Below are 12,629 nucleotides of genomic sequence, written 5' to 3'. Positions count from 1 at the left end.
TTTTTTCAAAGCTATTAGGAATGAGTAGCACATCACATACTTGAGAAGGAAGATGGTGATCAAAGATGAACGAGTAATTTCGAATCAAAGGAGGAAATACGAGTCAAAGAGGATCTAGTGGCAAAAAAAATTTGACTGACTTCTGCCATTGATGATGCTGTCAAAGTCGCCATCTCCTGTGGATGATCGGTTTGGTTTTGTCGAGAGAGATTCAACCTGATCCATCAAAATCGGGCAAAAAAGGTTCTATGACACAGCATCGTTGCCTTCTGCGGAAAGGGTTAAAGTTGTAAAGACAAAAAATGACGGAGATTCAAGTAGCAAAAAGAGTGGATAGCAGTGACTGACGGCAGAACTTCAAACGGCATCACAGTGAAGCATCAACTATGGATCATCGCCAAAGATAGAGAGAGCGCGTCGTTCAGGTCGAGTGCATCTCAGACAGCTTCTTCGGGTTGGGCTTGTATCAGCCTTAACCCACGACAAAAAAAAGGGTAGTGGGGGTGGGGGTGGCGGCGAGAAGGAGATGTATAGCGACGGTGATAATGATACAAAGGGTTAGTGGTGAGGGAAGGTTTTTTTTTTGTTTAAGGACAAAATGGTTCGAAAAATGTCGTTTATGGACAAAAGAATGAATTTATAACATTTTGTAACGTTAAGGATGATTTTAATAAAAAAGAAATGTTGAAAACGATTTTAATTTTGACTCAAGACATGAACAAAAAAATACTTAACCCTTCTAATTTCATAGTCTCACCTCATTCATATCACCTTTGTTATCATGCAATTATATCTATGTGATTCACTTCACACAATAGATGTTATTTGTTATAGCCACACTCTTCCACTTTCTTTTATTCAAAAATATTATTTGTACATTAGAATCAACCACTAAAAATAGTTACCAATGTATTTGTGCATATATATATATATATATATATATATATATAGTTTAATTTATGTTCAATGTATATTTATATTCCAATATATATTTTATACTGATTATTAATTTTGATAACTAATTTTAGTGTACACGTAATATATATATATAATCTATTTTACCTAATAATTTGAAATTTATTATACATATATAACTATTACCATAAAAAATCACATTTTATCTATAATAATAAGTGAATAAATATATGAATGAGTCATTTAATCTGTTTTTAAATTTTTATATAACTCTAATCTCTAATAATTTTGATAACAACTTACTATTTGAAGAGTGATCATTAGAAGTCCTAAACGATAAGGGAAAAAAAAAAGAATAAAAGACACAGCGAAAATAAAAAGACAAAAATAGAAAGTGAATAGATAATTTTTTTAATTAAATTTTTAAGAAATTTATTTTTAACAACTTAAGTTATGGAAAGAATTTTTTTTATTAGAATTTTAAAGAATATGTACTTAACAACCTAGATAAAAAAAAGACAAAACTAAAAGAATTAATATTAAGAGTTACTATAGACTAGATCTTTCAATTTTTTGTACAATAATCAAAACAAATTACTCACTTTGTAACACTCTCACTATCAGAATGTCACGCTTTTTTACTGTGCCATTCTGATAGCAAGAAGTATTACGACGACTTCATATACTTAATAATAAAATAGAAGCATTTGACTCAAAATCGTATCGCTGTTTTCTTTGAAAAAACTGGAAAAATACTTTATCTTGCAAACCAACAAACACGCACATATATACAACACTTTATACATAAGTAGCTTATGAATTTAGTATACATACAAAACATACAATTCAGATTCCTCTTACAAAAATATAATATTGATGGTGAAGGATAAATAAATAATAACTAAAACAACAATATCGAATAAGCAAAACATAATACAACTATTCGTGAGCCTCGTCATCCATCTCCTAAAAAGATAAAACTGTAAGGGGGTAAGAACTTAACCACACGGTCTCACCATGGAGTTTTAGAATTGTCATAAGAAGATATTTAAAGAGAAATATATTTTCAAGCTCAGTGATTATCGATGTTTTGTGAATCTTTTAAAAACCGACGGTTTAACTACTCAAAAATTCAAAACCTTTTTTTAAAAAAAATTAGTTAAGTATCCTGAAATTCAAAACTCACTTTTTCTTATAAAAAAATCTTAAAATTTTTCTAACAGTATGAATGACCAACCTGTTCCAAACATAGGTTCATTAAGCCTATGCTGAACCAGCTTGATATTTCATACTTTACTAAACCTCAATCAGAAATCAATCACGCAATCAACCAACACTATCATCAATTCAGCACCAATGTTGAGTTAAGAAATTAACTAAATTAATTAGTGATGAAAAATATTATTTTTGGGCAAAATAAATAATTAATGTTGAGTGTTAATAATTACATGTTGCTAATTATTTATGATGATATGTTGAAGGCCAAAAATAAATATAATACAACAGCAGCCCAAGTGAATGAGAGAAACATATAAACAAGGCTGGTGGGCTAAAATGCAAACAAAGCCCAAAAGAAACAAAGAATACAAGGCAACGGGCTGAATGAAAAAGATCCGATCCAAGCCCGGTTGCCTCTCTCATTCAAACTCTTTCATCTTGCTCTCACCCAAAAGCAACGTTAACTTGTCCCCTCTAGGTTAGAACTCGGAAAAAGAAAGAGAGAGCTTCTTCCCTAAGCTATTCACCAAAGAAGCAAGAAAGAGAAGATTAAGCAAATGATAGAAGTCTAATCACCCATCATCAATCTATATCAAGAAGAGGTCAGAAGCTAAAGGTGATTTTCATTTCCTTCTACATGCATCTTATTTTCTTCTCTTCTTCCCAACACTCAGCCATTCCAAAAATGGGTTACAAGGGAAAGTTAATTTCTGCTCTAATCTGCTGTGTATCTACGGTCTCAAACGAATCTTGGAGACCAAGTTGGTTTTCAAGGGCTGAGATCTGATTTACCATTGGAAGACTTGTTGTGGTTGCTTTATTGAGGCTTTCGGTCAAGATGAAAAAGTCAGAAGCAAAGTCCCATTTTGAGGATTACAGGAAAAAAGTGAACGGTTGGGTTGGTGAAGCTCAAGGCTCAAGAAGTTGACCTAGGGAGAGCAACCAAGCAACATGCAAGGAGATAAAAGAAAACTTGCTGCTCATTCAGAAGCAAGGAGAGATAACCAGAGTTTGGCGAGTTGTGTTATGTGAAGAAGTTCCTCTACTTAGATAATGCTTTCTTTCAAAGAAGCATTCGGCCAATACTGAAGAACTTAATATGAGGTTTACAAATCTGGTTTTGCACATAGCAAAGAGACTACTGATGAAGTCAATCTCCTTCATGTTTTACAGATTGTGATGTACTTTTCTATGTTTATCTTTCTGTAATTTCTTGTGAGAAAAGGCATAGTGAGAGAGCTCAAGTAAAAGCCATGAGTGGAAAAAGGCTGAGTGATACACTTGAGAAAAAAGCCTAGAGTTATTTTCTGATTTCTTTAGGTATGTCTATGTCTTGTATCTTGTACCTGTAAGGTATCCCTTTCTTAGTTGGGTTAGCACTAAGAGTGAAGAGTTAGGTATTAGCATAGCCAATGTCAAGTTAGGTTAGAACTTGAGTGTTAAATTGGTGTATGTAATACTTTTAACTATAGTGGAAATTCCTCCATTGTTGTGGAGGAGACTGGACGTAGGTTGCATAGCACAAGGTAACCGAACCAGGATACATGCTGGAGTTAGCTTTTCTCTTCTCTGCTGTGTTCTGTTTTCTGATATTCATGAGACAAAAATAAATTATCTCATAAATTTTTGCTACTGAGTACAAACAGAATCAGAATTAAAAGTTTGTTTTAAAAGGTCATAACAGCAATTTAAAAGGAAGGCACAGATTCAACCCTCCTTCTCTAAGCCTACCAAAACCTTCAACCAAAACTCAATCTCAAAAGTATCACACCAGAATAAACACAGACAAAATAGACAAGAAAAAATGGGTATAGATAGCAGTTACAGCAAGTAACTCAGATAGCAGTTAAAGACAGTTAAGCAGTTAGGCAAACCAAAACGAATTCAAACCCAGACAAAGCATCCAAATGCATATGATGCATATCTGCCCTATGGCTAATGAGATCATTTGTCGGTTATATAGTCAAATCTGACATGTCCAGTAGCTAACCCGGACACTGTCTCTGTGTTGCGCATTAATATCATTAGAGGAAATACGTATCCTGTCACCATTAGAGGGATTATGTGTCCTGTCACCATTAGAGAGAATAGGTGCCCTGTCACCCTTACAACCAGAAAGAAAATACAGATATACTTGATAAAGTATTCTTCCAGTTTAAAAAAAAATAGCGATACAGTTTCGAGTCAAAGGCTCCTATTTAATTTTATTATTAAATATATGATGTCGTCGTAATACTTCTTGCTATCAGAATTACGCAACCGAAAGTGTGACATTCTGATAGTGAGAGTGTTACACACCTCACTTGAATATACATAGAAAAACGTGTATAAGATACTCATAAAATTATTCACGAAAAATTGTACAAATTATCTTACAAAAATATTTAAATAGTTTCCTAATATATTATTCTCAGTGATGAAGACCAAATCTTCTCATAAAATTTGAAACTAAATAAAAGATATGATTCTAAAATTTATTTTAATTAATTTAAATAATATTTAATCTTATTAGATTTGATCATATTTGATTTAAATATTAAATACATAAAGATATAATTATTAATTTAAATCAGATTAGATTTTATTAGATTAGAGCAAATTTAATTTAAACTTTTAAAAATACTACTAAATAAATTAAACCAAATCAAATTTTTTGATAAATTCTAACAACAAATCTAATTTAATTTAAATATAGCTAAATAAATTCGAATTTTGATAATCATTGGACTTTTTTTGTCCTTACTTATCACATTGAGATTTGTCTTCTCTTTTTTGATTAATAATTGATGATTTTTTTAATATATGAATGTGTCAAGTCAACACTATTATTCATTTTATGAATTCTTAGTATGCTTGATTTTTAATATTGGTACAATATAATTATTTTAGTAATTAAATCTTTAAAAGTGATAAAATTATCATTATGTCCTTTAATTTTAAAACAATAAAAATATACTTTCTTAAACACATATCACTAAAAGATAAAAAATTTTTTTTTATTAAAGATAGAGGGACTTAAACTCACAATTTCTTAGATGAGTATAAAAAGACTATGTTATTTGAGTTATAACTCATTAACAAAAACTTTAAAAAATAATTAGAAGGATAAATTATAATTCTAAATTATTTTTCATAAATGAAATCTATAGGCATGGAATAATCAAATGAATTGGCATGTCAGTGGAGGTAGGTAGTAGGACGTCGTGAGATTTGCAATGCCCATGCAATGCATTTGGACACAATCATTGCTTTCACAACCTTAACCCAAATTAATGCTAATATATTTTAATGTGTTTTCCTGTTTTTTAATCAAAAAGGCAAATTAATGTGTTAATTGTGGGAATGAATCCTTTAATATATTTTTTTCAGTTATTTTATAAATGGTAATTTCTCATCTTATACTCCTTTTCCGAAACTAAATAATAAAAGATTACATTTTACAAAATAATTAAAAAATAAATTGAAAATATTCATTTTTGTTAATTACCACGGATGATTAGCTAATACAACTTATGTTCTTATATTCTTATTCTTTTAATTACTGATTATAATTAGATTAAATATAATTACTAATAGGTTCTTGATAATAAAATAAAATGGGCAATAATAAGATATAATTAAAAAATAAACTTACAAGAATAAACTTTATAACTAAACTTAATTAATGTATTTTCATTCATTCCTTAACGTTTCATAAATTTTTTAACTTTTAGGATCTTCAATCAATGTTCTCTAGATTAGCATTTATAATTTAATAACTTAATAAATAAATAAATATATGAAAGTAGTAACAAATACTGCAGAATGTAGTTCACAATAATAAATAGTATATTATTTTAAAGTTATTTGTCATTACATAACATCTTTTTGTCACTAAAAATTTAAAATAAAAACATGAAGTACATCAGCACATATTCTTTTGAAATTTAGTAATCAATTACTAGAGCTAAATAATTTTTAAAATATGACTTTAAGTTATAAAGTCCAATTTTGGTGGAATTAGTAATTTTTTAGTCTGCAAATATTTTATCAATAGTTAACTTTATAAAACTATTAAAGTGTGCAATATTCACTTAACTAAATAATATTTGGGTTTATTTCAGAAGTCATTCAACAGTTGCAAGGTAATGTGATTATTGCTAATTTTAATGCAATAATTAGCCAGTAAGAGAAGATGGGCGGAGGCCTAAAATCCTGGTCATCAATTTCTGAATTTATTAATTTCATTGATGAAAATGGTCTCATGGACTTGTGAATGGAAGGAAGGGGTTACACACATGGTCTAATAAAAAAGGCGGTTCGGACCTTATCATAGAGAGATTGGACTGGACTTTGGCTAATGAAAAATGAATGAATATTTAACAGTTTTGTGATCAGAATGTTACGTTTTCGACTGCCTATTTTAATAACGAGAACATTCTACTACTTTAAACATATATTTATATAATATAAATTTGAGAGAATTTTATTCTCTTTTTTTAGGAGAGGTTAAAATGACATTTTTTTATTTTATAAATATATATTTTTTTCTTTTAACTTTTAAAATTTTTTTTTTAACTCATTTTAAACATTTTGTGTTAATTAATGTTAACTTTATTCATTTTTTAAGAAAAAATAAATTATTTTTATAAAAATATCCATTAACAAAAGTTTTATTTTTTATAGTTAAATTTTGTTTACCAAATATCCTTTAATAAATTATTCTTTTATTGATTAAATTATATTTTTTTAAAAATTAATAATTATATTATTTTTTTCTAAAATTTTCTTTAATAATTTTTTAATTATTAAAATATAATTTTACCAAAATTTTCGTTAACAATTTTTTTATATTTTACTATTAATTTTTCGATATCTATATATATTATTTTAATATTAAATAAAAAATTTTAGTAAGATTATTTTTCAATATCAATATGTATTAATTGTTATACATATTAACAGTAGTAATATTTTTTTAATGTTAAAATAATATATATTGATATAAAAAATTTAATAGTAAAATATAAAAATATTTGTTAACAAAAAATTTTATAAAATCACAATTTAATAATTAAAAAATTATTGAAGGGTAGGTATCTTAGAAAAAAATAATTTAATTATTAATTTTTTTAAAAGTATTTTAGTAAAAATACAATTTAATCAATAAAAAATAATTTATTAAACGATATTTTAGTAAGCAAAATTTAATGATAAAAAATAAAATTTTTGCTAATGGGTATTTTTTTCAAAAATAATTTATTTTTTCTTAAAAAATATATAAAGTTAATATTAGTTAACACAAAAAATTTAAAATAGATTAAATAGGAGGTTTTTTAAGAGTTAGAAGGGAAGAAAATATACATTAATAAAATAGAGGAGAAGAAAGTGTCATTTTAACATCTCGAAGGAGAGGGAAGTAAAATTTTCTCTATAATTTTTTTTACTGAAAATTACGTCGACTTTTTTTTTGAAAATCAAAGATATATTTTTTCTTTATACAAACATACATACAGAATATATATATATATATATATATATAAACAAATAGATCTATTTTGTCAATTTTTAGTAAATCGATGGTGGTTCAATATCTAATGATCTGGGAGCGAAACCTATTCCTCTTTGCAGGTACCAGTTTTCTAAAAGTGCATCAAAGTGCCTTCGATTAGACGGATATTGAAAATAAAAATAAATTAAAGTTTGTAAAAGGATAAAGGAAGTTTAAAACCATAAATTCGAAAAAGAATATGAATGAATCGAAAGTGTTTGCGTTGAAATTAAAAGAAAGTAGTAAAGTGCCTTCGACTGAGTCAAAGGGCTTTGACATGAAACTTAAAGATGCTGAAATGTAAATTGAACATTGAAATTAAAGAAATGCTTGAAAGATAAAGTTACTTGAAAAATAAAGTTTACAGGAAGATAAATTGAAAAAGTGCAGAAAAGAGACTCGATCGCAGACTCAGGAATTCGCTGGGGATGTGAGTGTGCTTGAGTGTTTTCTGAGTTAAAGTTCCAACCCTTATTCTATAAAAATTTCTAGTATTTATAATCTACTTCTGTACCTAACAATTAATTACAAGGTATAGTCTTCTATGCGCACTCCTTGCTAACCGTTCCCGCCCTTTTGGCTAATAAATGTTCACTCATAAATTTCTCACGTGGTAAAAGCCTTCAACTCCTCCACTACTATAACTGCTTGATCTGCTTATTCGAATATCTTGTTCGATTACTTGTCTCGAATACTTACCCACCTGGACCTGTCCGATTTAATAAAGTATTTTGAAATCGAACCTCTATTGGATATCTCCAACCGATACTTGCATGTGCATCTTATTACTTATATCTTTGACTTCTTCACTACTTCGAATTAACTTTCCTTAATCGAAAATATTTTTCGATTAACAAATTGCCCCCATTAGATTAATGTGTTTACTTTTGATAACATTATTGGAAGATGAAACACTTAATCCAAATTCAAATTTCATTCTCTTAAATTAGCAATAATTACAATTTAACATCCCATTCATACTGATCCACTCGACACGTTTTCCGAGACTTATGCTTTCTCTTTCCACCACTTTGCCTTCTTCGCAAAGTTACCTCTTTTCACATTCCTTCTGCAATAACGGCTACAATATTTCCTTTAAATTTGAATTTTCGCCCTTATTCAATTTTTCTTAAACCCTTGATCTCTGAATTCTTCTTGCATCAATCTCTCTTGTGTAACCTTAACCTTTCAAAACTTCCTTTCTCTCTGTTCCGCAATGACCGCTTCTTCTTCTCATGCTGCTATTCAAGACAAGGGTAAAGGTACCATGGTAGCACCACCATCCCTTCATATACTGAATCAAGTCAATGATGAAGTCATTGACGACCCACAGTGTCATGGCCGAAAATGAACCATGACCGGCGCTCAAGAAAATAGTTCCATAGCAAGCCTATCAAACTCAAATATAAATTAAATAAGAAAATTACATATATTTTAAAATAAATTTACAGTTTCTAAAATGAATAATTACATATTTTTAATAAAAGGTAAAATAAGTAAATATGGATGGATCCTGCCTGTGACATATGGAGTATATGATGTCTAAGAACTCAACAAAAATGAAGTAACCATTGCAGATCATTACTCTTGAATAGAAGGCTCACACATTCAAGTATTTGTTCCTGAAAAATTTTTAGAAAATGGAATGAGTTTTGCAACTCAGTGACTAGACAATACATCTATAATCCACATGAGACCATATAAACATTATCATAAAAATAATTTTAGTTAGAAAATAATAATTTGTACGAATATGTGAATCAATAAGGGAGTTCTCATACAGAAATTAAATCAAATAATCCACACTTGGGCGGCTCCACCTCTAAGGGTAGCCCTTTCCTCTCGTGTGTCCTAACAGAATAACAGATCTAACGTGTGGCCTACACGTTAGGCTAGCAACACCCCTGCTAGCTGGAGTCTAAGTTAGATGCATCTAAGTTAACGTCATAACCGCCGTTAACTACGATTTTCTAATACGAGCCTCCCAAACCAATTCAAAACATATAATTTCAAATACAACAAATCTTTGATCTCTCAAATATATAAGGTATCGAATCATATCATACTTTCTCATCAGAATCCTTTCCAATCATACTTTTTCAATCAAAACACATTTCAAATATATTTCACAGTCTTTAAACTAAGTGAATACGAACAAATACTTCAATGCTTAAAAAACAGATATTCAAGTAAACTCAAACATTTTAGAATAATACAAAACTTTATCAAAAATATATATGGTATCAAAAACAGATATTCAAATAAGATCAAACAATTTAAAATAATGCAAAACTTCATAAAAAATATACATGGTCTCATGTATAGTTCCGAAAGTATAAACTTCATAACAATGAATTATTTAATTTTAATAAATCAATTATTCTAATCAATTTAAAACCGTTCTAGACAAATATAGTGAGTATAATTCAAAGATCATAATAGATATATGTCAAAATAATTATAGATGCACAGTCAAATAATTATAAATGTAAAGTCTACTCACAACATGGTCCTAAGGGACCGAAGAGGCCAAACTCGGGTGCCAAATTAAAAGGGTACGAAAGAGCGCGGAACTTGAATTGGGACAGTGCTGCAACTTCAATTCTTACGATAGCAACAATGGCCACGACACCAGCCAAAGGCAGTAGATTCAAATTGAATGAAAGACAAATACAAATATAGTTCTGAAAATCCAAAACAGAATAGAGGCAAAAAATAAATCAGAATAAGAGCAAGACAGAGAAACGAAATGGCGGCAGAGATAAGGTGAAATTGGAACAGATCAAGGGAAGAAACTAGACCAGAACAATGGCAAGACAGTGTTGCTGGCAAGTTTGGAAGTTGTAGCATGTTTTCCGGCAACAGTAAGAGCTACACTGGTGAAGCAACATAGCAGTGGCATTAGATCCTCTCCTCCAACAGTGGCATCAGTAACTCCGACGAAAATAGGGAGGCCAGGGGTCAGCCACGGTGGAGCAAGTTAGGGGATGAAGTAGCTCCAGGTGCACCAGCGGTGAGCTCCAGCGACGACAACAGCAAAAACCTCCATCGTCACCTCCTCTCACGACTGCCACCTTCCTTCCCTCCATCTGGTAGTTCTCTCACCCTCTCTTCATTCTCTATGCTTTCCACTGTAATGACAAGGTCTCCCTCCAACGGCAATTTCTTCGGCGGCGATGATGGCAAGGCGGCGCGACAGCGAGCTGAATGCGGCTGGGCGAGACAGGTGCGGTGGTGGCGCGACGGCAAGTTAGACTACGGTTAGGCGCGACACCGATGCAGTAGCCCTCTCCCTCCTCTTCTTCCTTCTCTCCTCTTCTCCTTCACTCTCTCGATCTCCATCCTTCTTTTTTTTTCTTTTCTCAGCTCGTGAGTGTGTGCTGTGAGGAAGAGGGTGCGAGGGGAGTGTGTGTGTGGCAGTGAAAGGTGAGTGAGTATGTTAGAAGAGGGTTAGGGTTTGGTTTGGAAAAAGAAAGGGAATAAGGGTATTGTAGGAATTTTACACACAGCTTCAAATTAATACCAAAATCTTATTCCCTTTCACAGTAGGGGAAGATACCCACTGTTTCCTTGTGCCTGTCGAATCCCTCGAAAGGACGAACAAGAAATTACCTTTCTTTCCTAGTGCTCAAGGGGAAGATTTGTTGATTAACTAAGCCCTCGATATCTCGTTCTTCATTAATCAGAAACCTTTCAGAAATAATCCAAAGATTAATCCTCGAGGATCCGATTTTACGGCCTGGTATCAACGCCTTGCCCCTACAAAGAACGCTGACTGGGGGCTCTGGGGATTCAGGAACCACTGAGCCTTTCCCAAGTTTCACCTTCAACACTCGCGTGGATGATCGGAGCCATCACTTGTTTCTAGAATAGGACTACCAACAATTTCCACCTTTCTTGTGGCATGATTGGTATGTCTCTTTTGGATGTAGCCGCTATTACAAGGCTTCCGATAAATCTTCCAGACTGTACTTCCAACATGCAACCTAGGCAACAATATGACATTACCGCTACCACTTCTTACAGTGATTTCATTGCATATCACATGGATGTCGAAGGCACTGCTGTTACAGACGAAGAACATGTAACCTTTCTGTTTTATTGGTTAAATGCCATCGTTTTCTGCTCTCAAAGTGTTCAAATGTCAAAGCTTTACCTTCCCCTTGCTGCTCTACTTCATGAAGGGAATAATCTTAACTTGGCCAAACTTCTTCTAGGGCACGTTTTCGAAGAGCTTGGCCAGTTTATGAATTGCCTTCGCAATAATTATCTAATCAGTACAGGTGACCCACTCTGGCTTCTCCAACTATGGTTCAATGCCGTTTTTGAAAAATATATGACAAAGCCTGGAGGTGGCGCTATTGATAAACAGCACATCAAAGGCTTCCGACTGGCTGATTACAAACCCAATTTCCCAAATACACAATCGGATGAAGACCGATTTTGGGATATTTTTTCTCTCTTCCATTCCTGTAAAGATTTTTACAATGACAACCTCAATTTCACTCCTTTCATGCGTCGAAATTGTGGTCCTGCATGGCTTGATCATTTACTCTTCCCAAATGACACTGAGGAAAATAAACTTACAAATCAGAATTGGGCGAACTTGCTAGCTATCCAAATAATTCCTACAGGGCTGCCCCAACACAAGAAGGAAAAGTTCAAAGTGACCTTGTACACCCTTCATTTTACAACCAGGCAACTGGAGTTTTCTCAAGCCATTCCAACTCTACTGCCTCGAAACAGTGACCCATTCTGCCACATCACTCTGACTTCCCAAGAATGGATTTTCTGTTATACGAAAGAATTTTTTGTTGGTTTAGAAACTATACTTACAACGCGATTATATTTGTGAATTTCTTTACCGATAGAAATCCAACCGTCAAAATGGCGTCGTTGCCAGAAAATTACAAACGTGTGCCTTATTATTGGTTATTGTAAATATTTTTCTTGTTTGTTTTCTTTG

This window comes from Arachis stenosperma, chromosome 9, assembly GCF_014773155.1.
Source record: "Arachis stenosperma cultivar V10309 chromosome 9, arast.V10309.gnm1.PFL2, whole genome shotgun sequence".
NCBI classification, from domain to species: Eukaryota; Viridiplantae; Streptophyta; class Magnoliopsida; order Fabales; family Fabaceae; genus Arachis; species Arachis stenosperma.
Note: the sequence above shows the minus strand (reverse complement) of the source record.